Below are 17,165 nucleotides of genomic sequence, written 5' to 3' on the forward strand. Positions count from 1 at the left end.
AAGCAGAATTGAATTATGCCATTGCTGATAAAGAACTTTTGGCAATTAAAGCAGTTTTTGAAGAATGGAGTCACTACTTGCTCGGTGCTCGTCACCCTGTAACAATTTATACTGATCATAGAAACCTTCAAGCTTTAAGATCTGTAAAGGCCTTATCAGCCAGGCAGTTGAGGTGGTCAATGTTTTTTAATGATTATAATTTTGTGATCACATATCGTCCTGGAAAAGAAAATTTAAAGGCCGATGCCTTATCAAGGATAGGAGACAATGTAATTGAACCACCCCAAGAAGTTCAACCTGTTATACCTACATCTTGTTTTCAAGCAAGTCTATCTAGTTGTGATGTAATAACTGATATAAAAAGAGAGTTTAAAACAAAAGGATTTGACGAATGGAGAAAAGATTATCCTTTTCTTCAAGAAAGAGATGATCTGATTTTCATGCATGATCTCATTTTTGTACCTACAGAGACAATCAGGAAAGATATACTCCATTTTCACCATGACACTTCTTTAACTGCTCATCCAAGCATAGTAAAAACATATGAATTAATCAAGAGAACGTTCTGGTGGCCATCCATGTTTAAAGACGTACACATTTTTGTTGAGACTTGCAGTGTCTGTATTCAAAACAAACCTTCTCATCAAGCACCAAGTGGATTGTTAACCCCACTTCCTATACCACCTCATCCGTGGCACACTATCTCTTTAGATTTTATAGTTGAACTTCCGGTCACGAAAAAAGCCTATTCGACCATTCTGACAATAGTTGACCAGTTTTCTCGTATGGCTCATTTTGTTCCACTAAAAAAGTTGCCAACTGCTATGGAATTAGCTCATCTGGTTATGGCAAACGTCATACGTTTGCATGGAATTCCATCAGTAGTTATTTCTGATAGAGGTTCACAATTTATTTCTCGAGTTTGGCAAAACTTGAGTTCCCTTTTAAATATGGAGGTCCGATTATCATCAAGTTACCATCCTCAAACTGATGGCTTAACTGAACGCACCAATCAAGCCATTGAACAATTCATTCGTCGTATGTTAACTAGTGTAGAAGAAGATTGGTCTGATCTTTTAAGTCAGTTGGAGTTTGCCTATAACAATGTGGATCATACATCTTTAGGTATGTCTCCATTCTTTTGTAATTTCGGTTATCATCCTAAAAGTTTCCCAAAAGAAATTAAGGAAGTCAATCCTGTACCAGCTATTTCAGAATATGTTTCCAAATTATCTTCTATCCAGGAACAAGCTGCATTCAAATTGGCACAAGCAAAAGAAAACCAGAAAAAATGTGAAGACAAGCATAGGACAATACAACCGAGTTACTCACCTGGGGATAAGGTTTGGTTAAGTACCAAAAATTTGAGAATAAAGGGAAATCGTAAATTTAACCCTAAATATATTGGCCCTTTTTTCAATTGATAAAGTAATAAACCCAGTTTGTGTCAAATTGATTCTCCCTTCAAAATACCGATTTCATCCTGTGTTCCATGTATCCTTGGTCAAACCCTTTCATTCTTAAACTCGTTTCGTTCAGCCCCCGTCTTCTATCATTGTAGATGGAAATCCTGAGTTTGAGGTAAAAACAATTTTAGATTCAAAACGGGTTCGAGGAAAACTTTTTTATCTTGTAGACTAGAAGGGGTTCGGTCCCGAAGAAAGATCATGGGAACCTTTGGAAAATCTAAAACATGCACCTAAATTAGTGAAAATCTTCCATGTCCGTCATCCAGACAAACCAAAACCTATCTCACCTGTATTAGGGGGGATCTTGAGGAGGGAGTACTGTCATGATTCTCCTCGATCCCCTGACTTTATAAAGCCAGAGAAGAATTTATATATATAAAAATCCCGCCCCATTCCCGTGCACCAGCACCTCATTTGTAGCGTTAGTGTTTAGATACAGAATGTGGAATATGTAAATGTGTATTTGTTTTTCGTAGCGTTCAATCATTGCATGGGAAGACCTGGCTGCTTAGTGCCTTGATGTCAGCAAGTCAGTTTTTTAATCATTATTGTGCCTTGGTACAAAGAAAACTCGAGAGCGCTGAATGAGGGGAAAAGTTCTTGAACAAGGGAGTCTTTGGTACATTGGAGCTGCTTTCTGCGTTCGGCTCGCAGCAGTTTCTACGTGTGCGTGCGCACGTATCTCCTGGGTGCGGTTCTCTATTTAAACCGCACCCAGGCTACTGGAAAACGCTTTGCCTTCCGCTACAGCTGAAGGAAGGATCGCATTTAGAGGCTCTCTTCCCTGCAAGAAGAATCCAACGCAGGACACTCCTCTCGACCCGATCTCCGATGGCAAGACCTGCAGAAAAATAACGAAAAAACAGAGTTAAGTACATTTTAGCTTTTTTAGGAAAGGCGCCCATCGCAAGAAAGATTGAGCATAACTTTTGAACTTACCTGATTTCTTCTGAGGAGAAAGACTTCTGGAATAACTTTTGGCTAATGTTAAAGAGACTACTGGAGAAACACTTGGCAAATGTTTTAAAGGAATCGTTTGGAAATTGTCAAAGTCATTTTGTGCATTTAAAAATCGAAATTTAAAAGCAGTGCAAGAAGTTACATTGTAATGTAAATTAGGTGATTTAATTTGTATTTTGAAAGTCAAGTACGGGGAGTTTGTAGTAGGTGGTGTTGGTGTTTCTTCCTTATTGTGTTGCAACAGGTTTTGAGCACAGGAGAGTAAAATAATACAACAATATTCATCTTAGAAACATCATTTACAAGTAAGTCAAGGTGCTAAAGGAGAAACTTGAGAACGATTTGATAGAACATTTGTTTATGTAAATTCACTTGTTTTCTTTAGTATTTGATGCAAAGACACAGTTAATCATACTTCAGACAAGAACCCTTGACGACTTCACATCTCTACCAAGACCAAGAAATACTGGACGAAGGACAGAATAAATCTGATCGCAGGTAGGAGTCTAAGTAGAGAACCTATGCAAGGGTACAGAGTAGATGCCGGTTAAGGGGTGGAGTTGGGAAGATAGGAAATCAATAAGGATCTCTAGTAAATTCCAACTGCCTGTTGTTTCGCAGGTCGACAGCAAGATTCCTCCCTCACAACATCACGTCCAGTACCGGCCCTCCTCCCAAATTTCTAGTTTTATTCTTAGCTGTTAATTTTAGAATCAGCAAGTTTAATAGTTAGATTTCTGGGAAGTTGGTCCCTTGCGTCTCTGCGAAATCCTTTACGTCGTCCAAGATCTCCAGCACAGCTCAAGGTAAGGGACGACGTAGTTTGGCTTTTGACAGAAGCTTTTTCCACAGGAGGTGGCGGTCAACACTATCAAAAGCAGGTTTTAGGTCTATAAAGCAGAGGTAGAGATGTTGTTTCCTCTGCTTACATTTGCTTGCAATTATTGATAGACCTAAGATGTTTGTTGTCTTCCCTATACCTTGCCTGAAGCCTGTCTGGTTGGCCCGGATAAGACTGAGGTTATCAGACCAGGCCTTAAGCTCTTCTAACACCATAGTAGCATAGTATTTGGCTTCAACATCCAGGAGGGCTATCAACCTGTAGTGTGCTGGATTTGATCTGTCTCCTCCTTTAAATATGGGGGTCAGTATTGAACCTTGCCAATTTACTGGTATATGATTTAAGAGCTCTACTTCTTGTTATAAGCCAAGCAGATGATTACTCCGGAACGATATGCCGTGTTTAAAGATTGCATGTGGAATTCCATTGGGGCCAGGAGCGCTGCACTTCGGCCTTTCTTCTTTGTGCGTCTAACTCCTTCGCTTGACAAGAACGAATGACTTGCCGCTGATGTCGCTGGGCCATTTTCCTCAATACACTTTAACCAATTGTTCGACTTCTTTTCCTTATGTGAAGTTTTGACATCTTCAGAGCCGATGGTTTCCATAATCCCGATGGGATTGTCATTTCCCTCGGCTGAGGTCTGGCGGTTTTCTTCTGCTGTATCTTTGGTATTTATTTTGAAAAACTTCGAGTTCCGGAATTTCCCCCACTCGCCTTCTTGGATAGTTGATGATAATACGTTTGGTGGCCTGTTCAGTTTATTTATGATAAGCCAAAACTGTTTTGAATTTGATTTCTTAGAGCTACAAAGCAGTTCAGCACAGAATTTGTCATTCAGTTTTTCTTTTATCTTCCCAAAGTTCTTTTTAATACCGTTTCCTTTGCTGCCGTACGCTGTCCCAGGCTGTTGTGTCAGGTACCGTTCTTTTTAGCCTCCTTATTTCTTTTTTGAGATTGCGTTTCAATGCTCGCAGCCCTGCCGTTGTTGTTTTCACCGGATACTTTTTTTGGCCATGATTTCTTGTCTGCCTTTGTCCAGGCGACTTTAGAGAGGATAAGTCCGCCAACATTTTTTTCCAGGCTTGAATGATAGTCTGGGCTTCTGCTTTGCTGGCACCAATCTTCTTTTTTATTTGTTGTTGAAGTGTTTCCATTGTTTCATTTGACCATTTTAGGCGCTTTAGGTCAACCGTTTGTATGTGTCCTTCCATTATTGTATTTGCCTGATGTTTAGTGATTTTTAGCCTGAAGTGTATAAACTGTAATGAATGATCACTCTTGGTTGTATACTGAATGGAAAAATATGAGAGGAATGGCATCAATGATATTTTTCTAATCTGGTCTAGTCTAATATCTGAATAACGTTCAAAAACATCGAACGTTCACCTCTACCATACATAAGTCAGAAATAGCTTTTTTAGTCCAGGCAAGTAAACATGTGAATGGAGCACTCTATACTGGTCTCCATAGAAAACCAACTGAAAGAATCATCCTTCTAGCATATAACAGCAATCACCCACGTGCTTTAAGAGATAGACTACTATTTGGCCGATTTCTACGTCTACGTAGAAATTGTTTCTGTAAAGAAGACTACATGAAGGATGCACAAATACTAAAAGCAAAACTGATGGCTAGGGAATATCCAAATAAAATAATGCAAAAATCACTCAAGCGAGCATGGTTTTTCCCCAAGGGGAACTACTCACCACCAGAAATAAACCGCTTCTTAAAAAACTGATTTGTGTCACTACTTTTGGGATACATACCAACAAAATCCAAAAGTTAATAAAAAAAAAACTGCCACCTCATCCAAAATCTAGATCCCTCTTTTGAATTCCCTATGTTCGCATTTAAACGTAGTAAGAATATAAAGGATCACCTGGTTCATTCCTCCACTCAAAACAATACCAGACAAAAGTCTAGAACATTAGAATCAGCTTGCGGGCTGCCAGAAATCAAAGGTCATCGCAAGTGTGGGAATTGTGTGGCATGTGCTTTAACATTTGACACAGATACTTTTGAACATGGGCATGTAAAACATTCTCTCAACTTTTTTTGAAATTGTAATCCAATGAATGTGGTATATTGTATAGGGTGCCCTTGTCAACCACCGTACATTGGACAAGTCGGCAAACCTATAAAGCTCGAATAAGTCCACATCGAAGCAGAATTCTGTGTTCCATTTTCAAATGCTCCATTGGTGGCACACTACAAAGAAAAGAAATACACAGCAGATGAACTCAAGAGGCAAGTGGTTGAAAAAGCTATCATCCCTGAAAGACGAAGCGATTTGACGCATATACTTCAGAGGTTGAAGTTCCAATGGATAGATCGTATTAACTCCATTGATCAAGGACTAAACACCGTTGAGGAATGGCATGGGTTTGTCTCCACCCTGTATACAATAATAATAACTGTTGGTCTAAAGAAACTCAGAACTCTGTGTTAAAAATGTGTCTAGTCCACTACATGATACGCTTGGACCCATCACTCTGTGATATGGAATCCCATCAGTTACACTCTCTGGACCGCCCTGTTTGTCATCATTTGGGCCAGTCTCACCAAGTGGTATGTCCACAACGTACAATCAGTACACTCAGACGTAGGTAACTGAAAAGCAGTGCACAAAAAATAAGTGAAAGTGAGTGGTTAAAAACGGATAGTGGATGCAAAAATGACTTTAATGAAAAGCAATCCACTTCCAAGATTAAAAAACGTGAAGTGCAAAATAACAGTAGTTTTAAACAAATATCTACTGCCTGTATAGAAAGGTCGACATGTTTCTGCAGTTGCAGATACTGAGTGTATCACCTGCTTCTTCAGGAGCAAAGTTATATTTTGCTACTGCTTCAAAAAGGTGAGTGTGTGCATAATAGAAATCAAACAAACGTTAGGATATCACCTGAATAGGCCTTCTCAATGCTCCTGTTTAGTAGAAGCTGATTGCCACAGGCAAGAGAAATCATGTGTAGACGACACATATAAAAGAAAACAGAGAAAAATGGGACAACACATTAGTGAAAGTTATCAATCATGAGTTTCAGCAACTAACATTATTTGTGTACTTGCATATTTCACGTACAGTACCCAACCATTCTTGATTTACATGCGCCTCTCACTCACCTAGAGTTTGAGAGATCGGCGCCGCTCCTCGCCTGGCCACAGCTCAGGAAATAGGGGCACCGCTCTAATTTTAAAGAAAGTGGACCACAAAAATAACAGTGAAAAACCTCATAGCGACCGCCGAATCTCAAGCAGTAGACCATTAGATTTTTACATTAGACATCAACATCCATTTTAGCACATTGCATCAATTCTTATTTGTTAGAAGTGCCAAATGGATGTTGTGCCACCAAATGGGAAGATATAACAATCCATTGTGGATGGTGTGTTTTGATAATAAGTGTCAAAGCGCCAAAGACCAAACAGGTATCCGAGGATACTGAAACTGTAATGACGCTGCTAAAGTCGGCTCTTTTAGCACATTATTTCGGTTCTATTTGTGAAAGGTGCTAAATCCCTATAAATGTGGTGATTTCAAAAGGAAAAATGATAGACTACACTGTAAACGGAGTATTATGATTACAGATTTCAAAGCGCCAAATACCAGGTAAGAGTCCGAGGGTACTGAGACTCAATTGACGCTGCCAAGGCCAGTTCGAGTGCATAACGCCATCGGAAAATAGCACAAAATCCAGTTTGCATAGCGCGATTGGTTGACCTACCTATCCGTCGATACCCCAGTCAGGCGTCTGCTCTGTACGGGGAGGCACCGGGAGATGTTTACATGCCGCTTTTCTAGATGCGGAAATGTCGTCTATCCCGTAACAGTGCCAGTGCGCATGCGCCGATCCCGCCGACGCTACGAGTATGTACAGCGTCCGGAGGGATCATTTAGGGTAATAATTCGGTTATGAAGTTGTGATTGGTCTAAGTATGAGACCTTATGTTGGTCAATCAGTATTGCTTGTGCTGATAGCCATCGATTATTACAGCACTCAATGGGTAATCGACGACATTGGGGTAGTCATAAGTGAGTAGGTTTATCACTAGACACCCATGGTTAAATGTGCAGCTAGTGTCTGTGAACAGGCGAGGAGCGGCGCCGGTCTCTCAAACTCTAGGTGAGTGAGAGGCACATGTAAATCAAGAATGGTTGGGTACTGTACTTGAAATATGCAAGTACACAAATAATGTTAGTTGCTGAAACTCATGATTGATAACTTTCACTAATGTGTTGTCCCATTTTTCTCTGTTTTCTTTTATATGTGTCGCCTACACATGATTCCTCTTGCCGGTGGCAATCAGCTTCTACTAAACAGGAGCATTGAGAAGGCCTATTCAGGTGATATCCTAAGGTTTGTTTGATTTCTATTATGCACACACTCACCTTTTTGAAGCAGTAGCAAAATATAACTTTGGTCCTGAAGAAGCAGGTGATACACTCAGTATCTGCAACTGCAGAAACATGTCGACCTTTCTATACAGGCAGTAGATATTTGTTTAAAACTACTGTTACTTTGCACTTCACGTTTTTTAATCTTGGAAGTGGATTGCTTTTCATTAAAGTCATTTTTGCATCCACTATCCATTTTTAACCACTCACTTTCACTTATTTTTTGTGCACTGCTTTTCAGTTACCTACGTCTGAGTGTACTGATTGTACGTTGTGGACATACCATTTGGTGAGACTGGCCCAAATGATGACAAACAGGGCGGTCCAGAGAGTGTAACTGATGGGATTCCATATCACAGAGTGATGGGTCCAAGCGTATCATGTAGTGGACTAGACACATTTTGAACACAGAGTTCTGAGTTTCTTTAGACCCACAGTTATTTATATTGTATACAGTGTCTTGCTGAGGGGCTATAACTGTGATTGGGTCTCTAAATATTTCCCCTGGACCCTACTCTCTCCGTATGTGTTGTGGTTTGTCTCCACCCTGTCAAATTGAACTTTTAAAGAACTTTCAGATGGGATATAATACAGACTATGAAGCAGGCATGAAGGGGTCTCACCCTGCTATACTGAACCTCCAATGAATTGTTTGTGACTCATACCACAAGATATGTAATTGACCTTCGTATGTGAATTTTTTTGCTTCTGTGATATATGGATATATTTCACACACTCACAGCCTTTCGCATTATAAATTTCACTTTGTTGCACAATTTCATAAAAATGTGTTCTCTGGATCACGTGGTAAATGTAACAAAGTAGGATTGATCCAGGATAAGGTTGATATGTAGTATTTATTCAGCCCCAACCAACAGTCAGCTAACAACTGACAAATATGGAACTTTCACATTAGATGAACATTGGTGACAGATGGTTCCAAGCTCTAAGTTCTAGCATGGAACCAGACCACCACACAGAGACAGGTCATCACACTTCTTCCTCTTAAACACTAAACAGGTTTACATGTCCAGCAATAAAATAACCAACAGAAACATATGAAGAAACAATAGAAAGGGTTCCTATACGTAATCACGCAAGTGAACAGGAGGCCTGCGTACTCTCACACTCTTACGAGAAGAATCTGTATACAAATCTGGAACAACAATATTTGTTGAGGCCTACTTGCACATGCAGATTCCTCCTCAAACGTCGCCAGTGTAACAAAGTAGGATTGATCCAGGATAAGGTTGATATGTAGTATTTATTCAGCCCCAACCAACAGTCAGCTAACAACTGACAAATATGGAACTTTCACATTAGATGAACATTGGTGACAGATGGTTCCAAGCTCTAAGTTCTAGCATGGAACCAGACCACCACACAGAGACAGGTCATCACAGTAAATTCATGCATATTTTTAATTTATCTGCCTTCAATTCTGTTTTTTTATCCATTTATTTTTATGGGTACTTCCCCTCCATTCAGCCCCTTTTCCAAATATTTTTCACATGCTTTCTTTAGGACATGGAAGTGTTCGTGCCTCGTCCTTTTCTTACATCATGTCTGCTTGTCTATTCTAATTATGACCAGCAGGGCGGGCCTCGGAAGCATAAAACAAGACCCATTCCTTTCGATCAGTCTTGTCATTGCATGAGGAGAGACAGACAGTTGCCGTTCCCTCCACGAGGCGAGGGTGATTTACTGCAGCTGAATATATCAGGAAGACATGGTCTCCTCAACGCAGGGAACCTCCACAACATGACCTGGTCCACTTACTATACTACATGGGGGTAGGAGGCTACCTAGTCAAATGGTTATACACAGGTATTAGAGCGCAGGCGGCTATTGCACTTACTGACCTTAGAACTAAATGGGCGGAGGAAGCAGACATAGAACTTACTGACAAGGCCTGGGAGAGCATAGTAAAACATCCCAAGTGGGTGTCCCGCAATATCAAACTTAAATTTATTCAAAAAATGGTACTGCATAGATCCTACATAACCCAAAGAGAATCCACCGCATGTTCCCGGAGGCGCAACACTGCAGCCCCAGATGCAAGGTAGATAAGGCGGATTTTATTCATATGTTATGGACATGTCCAAGCCTCCATGACTACTGCAGCGGAGTCCGGCATTCCCTTGGCGAAGTTACGCACCTAATAGTACAGGACAGTATCCTGGTGTACCTCATGGGCCTCCGCAAACGCACTAGTGCACAGAAGGTAGAATTACGTTTTCATGACCTTGCCCTTATATTGGCGGTATGAACAATCACAATGAGATGGAAATCCCCTAGAGGTCCCTTGTTGTCCACATGGCAGGATGATGTGAGACTCTGGGGCAGCGCCGAAAACGCAGCACTTAGAAGAGAGGAGGCAAGGGGGTAGCGGAAACACCTTATTTCTATGACGTGGGACATTGTGTTGGAGGACTTTAAACAGCTGGAACTTTTACCCACACACAGTCACCCATCCCAATAACACATCCAAATAGTGTGTCAGGGATGTTTCTATAGGCACCAGACACATTGCTACAATGCACAGGCAGCGATGGACAAGTCACGATGTGAGGACAGTACTCATAGGCAGCAAATATTGGCAGACCAGGAGGACGGGTGGTGGGAAGGGGGGGAAGTTCGATATGTTATGTTTCTGAAACGTTTAAACATACTATGTGCCGTTACTACTGATGAAATATTGCATCTCAAGTGAATACACCTTTAACTCCAGACCGCAAAGGCGGATGTATAACTATGATCATTTACAAGCGAATTGTCTCAGCATAAAGAAATAACAAAACAGTTTTGCACCAGAGCGGGAGCCAACGGCTCCCTGAGCTGGTTTGAACTGGACTATTCATGGAGGCACCAAATGTGCCCCTCATGCAGACTGAGTGGCGCTGGCAAGCGCACCCACCCAGCCCCAATACACAAACTCCTGTCTGGGAGGTGGTCACACCTCCCTGTGATAGGATACCTATTGTTCCGCCTTCCCCAGCTCGAGCTTGGCTCGGCAGCAGGAGGGCAGAATCGCGCCTCTGGTCGGCAGCAGCCATGTTGTGCTGTCGAAGTCTAGAAGACTGGTACCGGGAGCACTGAGAGCCTAACTGAGGGCTCTTCCAGTGCTTGGAATCATATCTCTAACACAGTTTATGGTGTGGGGGTATGATTACAACAGGTTTGATACCACATATGATAGGATTAGTTGCAGCCGATTTTGAGATGGTCATCGCGTAATTTCGCGGTGCCCCTCTATATGGTATATGGCTGCTTTACTTACAACCCGGGAGAATGGACTCCATAAGCTGTAGGGGTGTCCTGCTTGTGCAGGGGCACCCTCACACTCAAAACTAAGCACCCTGCCTTCAGGATTTCAAAGGCATGACATAGGGGTACCTTATAGGTTTTAAGCCCAGTGACCCTAAATATAGGAAACCTATATCTTCCATAAGTGGTGCAAGCACCAGCTTACACAAGCTGCAATGGCAGGCCTGTAGTTACAATTTGAATGGTCATAATACCTGCTTTAGCCCACGGGGGACCTCTCGGGTACCTATACCCCAGGTACCTTAGTACCATACACTAGGGACTGATACGGGTACCCCAGTTTACAATCTGGGATGCATCTAAGTATTGAACAATTCAATTTAGGGGGGGAAGCAGAGAGACTGGGGTCCTTGTTAGTAGGATCCCAGTCAGACTACTCAAAAACGACTTAGCACTAGGTAGAATGTGGGGGTAACCATAAAAGCATATACTACTTTCCTACATATGTTGTTTTTAAAAATCTTATTCTAGAGTCTTCTTCCCCTTCCCTCTGATGCTCAAGGCCAGATAAGGACAACAGAGTCTGTTTTAATGAGTTTTTTAAAAGTAGAATAAGTGTGACATACTTCATTCAGCTGTCATGTGGCCTTCCTTTAGTAGTAAAGAGATGTCCTAAAACTTCCTCAAAAGGACAACAGAGACTTCATTCAGCCTCCCTCACACCCACCACCCACAAAAGATGCCATGCTCAGGAAAGACATGAGCATCCCCATGCAAAGAAAGCAGCATATGTTATGCTAGGAAAAAATCAAAAGAGTGTTCAGAATCACCTTTGAACCTGAATGTGTTTTTTCTCTCTGACAACATACCGCTCAGCGTCACTTCAAAGTCATCAACTAAAGAAGATCTGGGCTTCACTGCAAACGCAGGCTGGTTAGTCAAATCTCCTCATGCAAGCAATGGGATAAAACGAGCTACCCAATCCAAAAATAAAATGCACACAAATATAACCGTCAGAGCAGCATCCACTCATTGGCGTAGCAAATGCGGTTCTCCCTGGGTGGCATGATATTTAGGGGGCGGCCTCCTCCCCTCTTATCTTCTATCTCGGGGGCAGCAGAGACCCTTCCCTCGCTTTAAATTGTGTCCGTCGTGGGGAGGCAGTCAGTGCAGAATGCCAACAGCACCCCCCGTTCTTTAGTACAGCTTTCACAGGGCAGCAAATGCAGGGATGGACGACCATATGGCTAGCAATGACACTCCATCAGCTGCACAGGCTTGATTTGGCCCTGAAGAGCTGAACAGCATCATGTACAACCAATACACTTCTGCTGATGTCAGTGAGTTTACAGGGGCAGCTGGGAGCCCACGTGTCAGCAATACAAAGCAAACAAAACCTAGCACCTACCAGCCATACAAGCCTGTCAGTGCAGCACACATAGTGCCGATATCGGCAAATAGCTTAGCATTAATTGGCTGTGCTGCACGAAATATTCAGTTCACACAAAGGGGCATATGTACAAGGACTTAACTCCACTGTAGCGTCATGTGTTTGGTACTTCTGTTAGCGGGACTTAACAAAAATAAGAGGCAAGGTAGGCGTTCCTGTGCAAAAACAGCCGCTAACTCAACTTTACGATATTTACAATGATTTACAAGTCCGGCGATACTTCCCAAAGACTGTCGCTAAGGCCAGTTTGCAGCTGTTTTTTAAGACCAAAAAAAAGCTAGTCTAAAAAATGGATAAAAAAACACCTGCATATAAGGGAGACCAAACCAGACCCTCATTTGCTCAACGAATGACGCCATGGAGGTACTACTCTTGCAGCTTGGAGCTCCAAGAAGACCACAATCACAGCCACCAGCTCCACCACAGAAGCAGCAACAAAGAAGACAGTGGTTCTACCCCCAACGCATCACCCTTAGAGACCTCATGCCAGAGGATGTAATAGCCCACTACAGGCTGAAAAGGACCTACAACCTATGCATACTCACCCAGATAGCTCCCGGGATGCAGGCACCATCACAGCGCTGCGTGAACATCCATCCGCAGACAAAGCTACTTGCAGTGCTGCACATGTTGACCTCTGGTACCGTCCAACCAACCACTGCCAGTGTGAGTAGAGTCTCAAAGTCAGCCCTCCCAAGGTTCCTCACAAATGTCTTGGATGCCATCATCAGCCCTACGCTGCAGCATCTATGCTTCCCCAACACTGCGCAAAGAGCAACTTGACAACAAGCAAGGCTTCTATGACATTTCAACCTTTCCACATGTGTTGGGGGAAATTGACTGCACCCATTTCCTACTTGTGCCCCCTATGGACACTGCACACATATACAGGAACAGTGGAGAAGTGTGGCTCACTGGTTAGAGGAGGCAGACCTGGATGCAGAGGTCAGCCCGGGACCAGGGTTCAATTCCCGGCTCGGCGGGGTCTTGAGTCTTAAAATGTCCATGGACTCGACAATTCTCGCTCCGGTGCCTACTCGGTTCACACTCTGCGACTCTGGGCAATAGCTTGCTTAATCTCCACAACGGCCCCTCGCGGCGGGATGCCTGGCTTTCACCTTGCGGATACCCTGCCGGGGTTATCTCACAGGGGAATACCAGGAATGGATTCCCTAAGCAAGCGCTTAGAAACCGCTCGGTGATTTGCGCTATATAAATTCCTGTACATTCAATGAATTTGCAGGCAATTATGGACCACCTAGGCCTGTTCATCAATGTCATCGCCAAGTTTCCTGGGAGTGTGCAGGACTTCTATATCTTTTGACAATCCATCATCAACCAGCGGTTTAAAAATGGCACATATGGAAATGGACTGCTTGTTGGTAAGTACAAAATCAACACACCACACACCTCAAGTACACAAGCATGTAGCCCAAACATGTGAGAATGCAAATGTAGCCAATGTAACATGACATACCTTGGAACTGGTTCCAACATCATACACAAGCACATGATTCAAAATAACCAAGGCATATGTCAGACAGCATAACAAGGAAGTAGCCTACAAAATCACACACAAACCAGTATGGCACACATGGAATATAGATTTTGCTTAACAAATCAGATAACTGGTGAAAAATAGAGCAGCACATGCCACAGAACATATGCTTCTGCTGTACTACATAAATGTTGAAATAAACACATGTGCCATATGTACAGGAAGATGACAAATCCCCTACACACACATGTGATGAGACAGAATTAGCTACCATGCAAAAACATAGTTAGCCATGCACCATGCAGCATGTGTCCCTGCATCGTGGGATTACAAGTAGTGCTCATGAGGGTAGCAACAACTGCACACAAATATTCCCAAAAATATATTAAACATCACTCTGTGTCATTGCTGAATGGAGCATGCATCTGAATAGCATTCCAACAATACAAACCCCAATCTCACTGCAAGTTGTGCATGCATATGACAATCCTGGTGAGGTGTAGCAATATGATGCTCAAAATCTGATATTTCAATGTGTGTTGATTGCGAACTGACACACACAGAAATATCTATGGGTAATACTCAAACATGTATACATGCCGAGTCAAAGTAAACTCATACATATGCAGTACATCAATGCATATGTACGTTGTCATCACATGTCCCAGTAAGGTATTTGCACCAGGTAGCAGTGCCACTGTCACTGAAACACCGACACACCTTGGTGGCAAGATGGATGTAATTAGCCCACAATTAGTTCAACGTTTAGCTGACAAGGAATCTCTTCCACAGCTACCCTCAGCACAATCATTCTCAATGAGGTATGTAGATGATGTTCAAACATAATAAACATCATAAACTTAAGGTGGATGTGTCAGCAGGCACTTGTGCCAATGGTGCACCCGATAAAATATGTGCACAGGAGAGGATCAGTATTTGCAATGGGCCTGTAAAGTAACTGTAATCTCTTTTTAGGTGAAACATACATCCTCACAGTCACAACATGGAGGTAATACACAGGATCCAGATAATTACAGCATAGTGATATGTAGGCTGTCAAGTATAGGCAATTCACTTTACAGTGATGCTGGTCAATTGTCTGAAGCAACACATGACAAAATCAAAAGACCAAAGTTGCACTATGTACGCACACCAAAATAAACACTCTGCAAACACAGCAGGCACAAATACTAATGTACACATCTCCCCATAATCTGTTTCAGGTGATCAAGGATATGCACTATCACCATGGCTGATGATACCCATCAAAGTGACACACACACAGGCACAGAGAGACTACAACAGAAGGGCCATTGTTGAACAGACATTTGGAGTCCTGAAATCCAGGTTCCCGAGCCTAGACATATCAGGTGGCAGACTCCTGTACAGACCAGAACTGGAATGCAAGATCATAATGGCATGTTGCATTCTGCACAATATTTGTCCACCCACAAACACGCCAATGGGTGAAGACCAGGAGGAGCAGGACAATCCAGAGGATGGCCAGGACGAAGAGGCAGATGTCAGACACACCACAGCATCTGCTGCGGGAACAGCAAGGGATACATTTTTTCACTTAATCACAATTGTCAAAAATTGTCAAAGATCCCATCACATGGATTTTTCACACCAAAAATTCACATAATGTCACTATGTCCGATAAAATATCAAAAAACAAAATATTGTATGTTTGGTTCATATCCTCAGAAGTTCATACACCTGTCAATTCAAAAGTAAATAACAAACAGCGCCTTACAGCTCTCACATATAGCAGTGGACAGAACATCAAACAAACAAAGATTGGGGATGGAACAACATATCGGGCCTATGACCTAAGTAATGTGTATGGTCTCTCAGTGAACAGAGATAAGACATAAACAAAAGGGAAGTGCTACAGGAAAACTAATGATCAGAGAGAAAATTTCCAAGAAACATACTAACAATCATATCATGAGTGGACACTGTTTTGGGTGAGATGGACATGACAACAAACAGTACCACAATGACATTGTCAAAAATGCCTGTGTTTGTACAATACAAGTTTTACCAATTGCAATTGCATGATGAGTGTCATTAACTAATTAAACACAACTACACAAATATACACACACACCAGCAGTCACATTTTAACACATAGACAGCCATGCAAATTACAAAATGTGGCAATGTCACATTTTGTTGTATCACTTCAGGAATGTACAACAGACTCTCTAGAATACAAGGTTGGTCAAGATGGCCAGAAACCACAAATGGAATGTGCTGCAGTCCTTTGTGGGAAACCTGTACTGCAACTTCAGTCATGTGCGTGCTCCCCCAAAGCAAATCCGGATAGAACCAAGGGAAATCTACCACACAAGAAAATGAGAACGTGATGATGACAAAGAGGCAGACATGGTTTTTTTACTGGATGACAACTTAAGAAAATAAATCACATGTGAGACATCACATGTAAGTCATGATTGTACAAGCAGTGTGAACATGTTGCTGGTGATCATGCATTGCTGTGCGTCATCTCCGCCACACAAAACCCTCTCACACCATGGACAACAACACAAGTCCTCCAAACACAATGCACTTCAATGATCAGTAAATCTACAAACGCAATACTTGCTCAACCGGGAGTACGCAAGCATGGGTACAGCTGGGCACTCTGAGTCTGCCAGTGGAAAACACATGTGCTGGGTATACAAATATGCCCTAGAAGTTGCACAGTCATAGGTAGCCTGACATAAAAGCTGTTCAAAGCTCAGGTGCCTCACCTTCACCAGTTAATGCTCAGTACAAAAACAACAAGAAAGGTGATGTGAAAAGGGGCAGGACAAAATAGAATGTCTCCACTGTCAACCCATCATTGCGTTGGTATGTGCTGTGCAACACAGAGTACCCTATGAATATGATCATGTGTACCTTGATTGTTCAACCATACACGGTGCACCATTCCTGAATCTCCGGACTGCAATGGGTCTACATTTGGTATGCCAGAATATGCCAGCTGCTAAATGTTGTTGATGCTGTAGCAATATCCAATGCTAGTGCACACAGGCCTGTGGAAGACGCATGCCTAGCTGTCAAAGACATTTTGCATAAACACTGCAGTACCTGTGTCTGGCACTATGGGCCAAATTGAAATGATACAGTGTTGCTTCAATTCCATGTGGACTGTATGTGCTTCCTGGCATTGAAAGTCATGCTGTTGTAAGTAGTGCACAATGTCAAGTGATACTTTATTGTGGCCATCCAACAATGTCCTGTCCACATTGGACACTGGCTCCACAACATTC

This window comes from Lissotriton vulgaris, chromosome 1_1, assembly GCF_964263255.1.
Source record: "Lissotriton vulgaris chromosome 1_1, aLisVul1.2, whole genome shotgun sequence".
Taxonomy (NCBI): Eukaryota; Metazoa; Chordata; class Amphibia; order Caudata; family Salamandridae; genus Lissotriton; species Lissotriton vulgaris.